We start from the raw sequence: 7,055 nt of genomic DNA on the forward strand, positions 1-7,055 counted from the left end.
GCCGCATCCCGCTTACGGAGCTGGAGTTAGCATCCTGCTCGCCTTCTCCCCACATTCATACACCGCACCCTGTGCCGTCCTCCACTGAGCTTCCGCCTTTCTGGTGGTCAACAAGTCGAACTCAGCCTGGAGGCTGCGCCGCTCCCTCAGCAATCCCTCCTCTGCGGCCTCCGCATATCTCCTGTCCACCCTCACCACCTCCCCTACCAATCTCTCCCTCTCTCTCCGCTCCCTTCCCTCCCTGTGGGCTCGAATGGAGATCAACTCCCCCCTAACCACCGCCTTCAGCGCCTCCCAGACCATCCCCACTCGGACCTCCCTATTCTCATTGGCCTCCAGGTACCTCTCAATACATCCTCGAACCCGCCCGCCCACCTCCTCGTCTGCCAGCAGCCTCACCTCCAAACGCCAAAGCGGGCGCTAGTCCCTCCCCTCCCCCAGCTCGAGGTCCACCCAACGCGGGGCATGGTTGGAAATGGCTATCGCCGAATAGTCAGCATCCTCCACCCTCGCAATCAGCGCCCTACTCATAACGAAGAAGTCGATCCAGGAATAGGCCTTATGCACATGGGAGAAATATGAAAATTCCCTGGCCCTCGGCCTCGCAAACCTCCATGGATCCACCCCTCCCATCTGGTCCATAAACCCCCTCAACACCTTAGCTGCCGCAGGCCTCCTACCCGTCCTGGAACTGGATCGATCCAGTGGTGGATCCAGCACTGTGTTGAAATCCCCCCCCATTATCAGGCCTCCCACCTCTATATCTGGAAACTGGCCCAACATGCGCCGCATGAAACCTGCATCGTCCCAATTTGGGGCGTATACATTAACCAGCACCACCCGCTCCCCTTACAGCTTGCCACTCACCATCACATACCTCCCGCCACTGTCTGCCACCACATTCGACGCCTCAAATGACACCCTCTTCCCCACCAGAATTGCCACCCCCCGATTATTTGCATCCAGCCCTGAATGAAACACCTGGCCTACCCATCCCTTCCTCAATCGAACCTGATCCGCCACCTTCAGGTGCGTCCCCTGAAGCATGGCCACATCCGCCTTCAGCCCCTTCAGGTGCGCAAACACTCGGACCCGTTTGACCGGACCATTCAGTCCCCTCACATTCCAGGTGATCAGCCGGATCGGAAGGCCACCTGCCCCCATCCCCTGTTGGCTAGCCATCACCCTTCCGTAATCCGCCACGTGCCCGCGCCCCCCGCTCAGCCCGTTCCCCACAGCGACAGATCCCCATCCCGGCCCCCCCCTCTACATGCTCCAGGTCTGCCTTGGCCATTCCAGCAGCAACCCGGTACCCCCCTCCCTCTTCCCCTCCCCCCAAACCCAACCCCCCCCAAGCTAGGGCCCCCCTAGCTGCGTAACCCCTTCCATTGTACTTCCATAAGTCAGCTGACTCCTGCTGACCCCGGCTGCTCCCGCCACCCCAATGTCCCCCCAGTGCAACACAACCACCTCCCCAGTGCCGGCCCCGCCCACCGCTCCTCTAGCGCGGGAGAAAAGCCCGCGCTTCCATCCCAAGCCCCCCCCCCCCCGACCCAAAACACGGGAAAAGACGGGCACATGACCCAACAGGACAGCAAACCCCACCCAAACTCTCAACCAGTGAACAAAATACAGACCCCAAACATGACAAAACACCAAAATAAACAGATAACAGTCCCAAACAAGCAAAAAAAAAATAAAGCAGACAGCAAAAACAAATCATCCAATAGAACCGATAAAGCGAAAGGATACCCAGGAGGACAAAGCCTCTGGGCTGTATACAGCATTCCCCAGCCCTCAGTGCTCAGTTCAAGTCCAGCTTCTCTGCCTGAACAAAAGTCCAGGATTCCTCCGGGGAGTCAAAATATAGCTGGCGATCTTTAAACGTGACCCACAGGCGTGCCGGCTGTAACAAGCCAACCTTGACCCCCTTCTTGTGAAGCACTGCCTTCGGCCGGTTAAAGCCAGCCCTTCTCTTCGCCACCTCCGCACTCCAGTCCTGGTATATCCTGACCTTCACATTCTCCCACTTGCTACTCCTCTCCTTCTTCGCCCAACGCAGCACACACTCGCGGTCGACAAAGTGGTGAAAATGGACCAGCACCGCGCGAGGCGATCGTTTGGCCTGGGTTTCCTCAGCAGCACCCGATGGGCACCCTCCAGCTCCAAAGGCCCCTGGAACAACCTCGCACCCATTAGCGTGTTCAGCATCATGGCCACATAGGCCCCCAAATCCGAACCTTCCAGCCCCTCTGGGAGACCCAGGATCCGCAGGTTCTTCCGACGGGCCCAGTTCTCCATCTCCTCCATCCTCGCTGACCACTTCTTATGGAGCGCCTCGTGTGACTCCACCTTCACTGCGAGGCCCAGGAGTTCATCCTCGCTCTCCGAGGCCTTTTGCCGAAGCTCTCGGATCTCCGCACCCTGAGCCGTCTGGGACGCCATAAGCTTGTCCAGAGAGGCCTGAAACGGCTCCAGAATCTCTGCCTTCAGCTCCTCAAAGGAGCGCTGAAGCAGCTCCTGCTGCTCTCGTGCCCACTGCTGCCACGCTGCTGCTGCTTCCCCGCCCACAGCCACCTTGCTTCTTCTGCCTCCCACCTTTCTCTGCTCCAAAGCCGATATGTTGACTGCTCCGCTCCTAGTCCAGGCCATCCACCAGCGGAGAATCTTAGCGAGAGTGTTCCCACACGGGGAAAAGTCCAACCAACACCGCTACGGGCCCTTAAAAGAGCCCAAAAGACCGGAAAAAGCGGGAGCTACCGAACGTGCGGCTTAGCTCCGCATCACCGCAACCGGAAGTCCCAGTGAGAACATTCTTAATGAAATGCAGATGTCATGCGCACTGTTTCTGAGGTTTAGGTAGGAGAATACTCCTTGAACATCTCAAATGGAAATTTGCCCCATCCCTGGTGAGAACCATTCTTCCCCCTCCCCCTCACTCTCCTCTCTCTCCGAGCTGGTGAGAGCAAACCATTCTCGGCACTTTTGACTAGAAAGCCTTCCTATGTTCCTAAGTAGGGACAAAATGAATGTCCGCTAAATTTACTAATGATACCAAGATAGGTAGGAAAGTAAGTTGTCAAGATGAGGTAGAGAGTTTGTAAAGGGATATAGGCAGGTTGGATGCGTGGGTAAAACAGTTGGCAGATAGAGTGTAATGTGGTAAAATGTGAACTTGTCCAGTTTGGCAGGAATAGTAATAAAACCTTTATTGTCACACATAGCCTTACATTAACACTGCAATGAAGTTACTGTGAAAAGCCCCGAGTCGCCACATTCCTGCGTCAGAAGTGGAGATGTCTGTTGGTGATTTCACAATGTTCAACACCATTTGTGACTCCTCAGATACTGAAACAGTTCATGTCCAAATGGAACAAGACCTGGAAAATCTCCAGGCTTGGAATGACAAGTGGCAAGTAACATTCATGCCACACAAGTGCCAGGAAGTGACCATCCCCAATAGGAGAGATTCTAACCATTGCCCATGACATTCAATGGAACCACGGTCCACAAGGCACAAGTCAAGAATGTGATGGAATGCTTTCCCCTTACCTGGATGAGTGCAGCTCCAACGACAGTCAAGAAGCTTGACACCATCCAGGACAAAGTAGCCTGCATGATTGGCATCCCTTCCACAAATATTCACTCCTTCCACCACCGATGCACAGTAACAGTTGTGTGTACCATCTACAAGATGAACTGCAGGAACTCACCATGGCACCTCAGATTGCAGCTTCCAAACCCAAGAGCACTACCATCTAAATGGACAAGGGCAGCAGTCACCTGGGAACATCACCACCTGGAAGTTCCCCCTCCAAGTCACTCACCGTTCTGACTTGGAAAGATATCATCGTTCCTTCACTGTAACTGGGTCAAAATCCTGGAACTCCCTCCCTAATAGTACAGTGTGTTCACCTACTCCTTATGGGCTGCAGCAGTTCAAGAAGACAGCTTGCCACTACCCTTACAAGGACAATTAGGGATGGCAATAATTGCTGGCTAGCGATGCCCACATCCTGTGAATTAATTATTTAAAAATTGGTTATTTTGGTTTTTGGTTCCCCCACAGCGATTGTAACAATGAACAACCAGGAGTTCCCTGCGTACCTGTGTTGTTTGTGAAATCATTGATGGAAACTCGGTCTGAAACTGCAAATTAATGAATTAATCTCTTGTTCTGTGGGGTGCCTTTTACTGTACATGTATGAACTTTTCACTATCCTACATGTAGTGAATGTGTAACCACTATAATTCACGCTGTACATTACTGTGTCGATGTGGGCTCCATCTGTGAGCCGTTGCGCGGCTCTGCCCACAGAGGGAGATGAGGAGCATGTACAGGGCTCCTCCCCCTTCAGGAAGTATAGGTGCTGCGGTCCTGCGAGTCTGCCCTCAGTATCGTGCAGTCGCAGGCAGGCTCAGTTGTAAGCCGATTAAAGCCAGTTTACTCCAACTCATGTCTCAGAGTGAATTGATGGTTGCATCACTACACTTGCCATCCAGTGTTTTGTCCTGTTTGATCATGGCTACTGGTGAATGTGCTGGGCTCATTTTACTTGGACAAAGATGTTGATGATGCCAGAATGGAGCTGACTTTGTGATCAGTGATATCGACATGCAACATTATTTCTATGTTCAATTCCCATTCTGGCTCTGTTCTCAGTCTCCAATGCTCTTCCAATGAAGCTCCAGAAACCTGAGAATAGCGCCCCATGAGCATTTACCATCTGGACTCAATAAGGAGTTCAACATTTTGAGATCGGAATTATTGCTCCTTTTGTGGACAGCAGGAGCTGGTAATAATAGTTCTGTTGCAATTTACAGCTCCTCCAGATCCATCTTTTGTTTCTTATCCAATTCCGGTCCCCTTTCAACTTGCACCATTCACCCTTTTCTCATTTTAGTCACTTCTGCCTTCTAACCTATCACAGACTTTTGTTCTGTTCTCCCCTCCTCTCCCCAGCACCTTAAAACTTGTTATATTATAGTGTAGATTGGCTTTAGAGTGGTTTCAGAGGTCGGCGCAACATCGAGGGCCGAAGGGCCTGTACTGCGCTGTAATGTTCTGTGTTCTCTGTTCTATGTTCTATTCCTAATGTCTTTCAATTCCCAACAAAAGGTTACCAACCTGAAACATTGACTACGGGAGCAATTCTCCCAAAACATTTCTAAGTGTGTCTCTGGTGGGAACCGTGGTCAATTCCTGCCGGGTTGTTTGGCGCAATGTAGATTGCAATCTACCTATACTGTTTGGAGGTTGGGGTGAGCTGCACCCTGATTGGTGGGGGTGCAGAGCTGAAGACGCCGGCAGGTCCGTCTCCTCCGAGATCGGGGCACCATTCATAAAGGAAGATCAAATGCACCATTCCATGTTAGAACTGCCAAGGTGCCAGGGCACTGCACTGTCATGTTTCTGACCAGCTGAGGGCTACAATGGTCTCTGAACCCACCCTCATCTGCGAGGTCATCACTTCATTTTTTAAAATTACTTTTACTGAGTTATAATGCGCGGGCTCAGAGTGTGGACAGGGGCGAACCCCTAATCCAACTCCTTGCCTGCTCCAAAAACCAATTCAAATTCAAATTGAATCCAATTCATGGTCCCCACAAGTGAGACAAACCAGATCTGAGCCACAAGGCAGAGCAGATGCTGCTCTTGATCTTGGCCAAAAGGCCGAGAAGCGATATCACTTCTGATCTCCATCACTCTGGCTACACATTGCAACGACGGGTGGGAGAATTCCAGGAACCAGGAGAATCCGGCTTAAAACAGAACCTGCAGATTTAAATAAGGGTGTTGGGCACGAACCTGATTACGGCATCTGGAGTGGTCAAGGAACATCGGAAATTGATTGACACCCGGCGCAAGTCCTTTTCCCGACTTTGCAGAATTTGCGCTGGGAGCAATGCGCCTGGAGAATCGCCCCGCTGTTTCTCTACCGGTGCTGCTCAAATATTTCCAGAAATTTCTGTTCATGTTGTACATTTAAGAACTGAACTTGTTCATTATTACTGACTTAACTAAATACAAATAACAGACTGATGCTTGAGCAAGATTTATTTACATGTGCCAGGCATAGGTTGCTGTAAGCACATTGAATCTTGTGGAAGTTATAATTTGTGTTCTGCAATTTTTCACTTCATGGTCTTGCAGAAACTTAAACAGCATTTTGTCTCTAGCACAAGTATGTTTAATGCCGTATGTTCATGTTTTTCAGAATGATGCCTGTTTAGTGCCTGTTGATGACCCAAAGGCCACCAGTGCCACAGAGGAAATAAATACTGTGACTAGTTCTATTACGATGCAGGAGTACTTTGCCAACAGCATGGCTCAACTGAAAAAATCAAAAACAGGGCATGAGATCGATCGAAGCAGTGCTGTTCAGGAACTCGAAGGAAATTTTTTGAATTTATTCGAAGAAGTAAAAAGTAATTCCAAAAAGAAGAAAAGACGCTGCAGTGGAGATGCTGAGGGGATTTGTAACTTCAACCAACTGTCTCTCCCCACAAAGCAAGTCGAGGGTGAAGGTGATGGAGAACTAAATAGTGGTCTGATAGAAGACAGCCCAGTTATGGAAAATTATCAGACTAAAAGGAACTCCAGAAAAAGCAGAGTAAAAACTTCGGTGTCACTCATCCAGAATATTTGTCCTTTAGAAGAAGTTGAATCGGAAGAGGTTCAGGTTGAACAGTACTTAGCAGTAAATGAGTCATCGGAGAAGCAAAATGAGCAGGATTGGGACGAGGATCAGAAGAAATGAAAGAAGACAAAGAAGAAAGCAACAGCCACGGGTGAAGATGAGGTTTCTCAATTCTGTCATTCAATAGAAAGGAGGAGGAAAAAGAAAGAAAAGAAATAGAAGATTTGGGACATGCTGAAATTGTTGGTCACATTTTTAATTGAAAACTATCCAAATGACTTATTTTATTACTAATTACTGTGTACTTAAATTGTTCCTCTACATTAAGGGCGTTGTAGCCTTACAGCGACTGTTGGAATTAAATTTAAGCAGTGAGCTTGGTAATGGAGGATGGAATACTTGAAGTGAGGAAAG

At 50.0% G+C, this 7,055-nt stretch overlaps 1 pseudogene; it reads right to left on the reverse strand.

Moving 5' to 3' along the window:
- Positions 1–5,480: 5,480 nt before the first annotated feature.
- On the reverse strand, positions 5,481–5,686 carry LOC119968111 (annotated as a pseudogene).
- Between the last annotated feature and the right edge of the window lie 1,369 nt (positions 5,687–7,055).

The sequence above is a fragment of the Scyliorhinus canicula genome, chromosome 6, assembly GCF_902713615.1.
Source record: "Scyliorhinus canicula chromosome 6, sScyCan1.1, whole genome shotgun sequence".
Taxonomy (NCBI): Eukaryota; Metazoa; Chordata; class Chondrichthyes; order Carcharhiniformes; family Scyliorhinidae; genus Scyliorhinus; species Scyliorhinus canicula.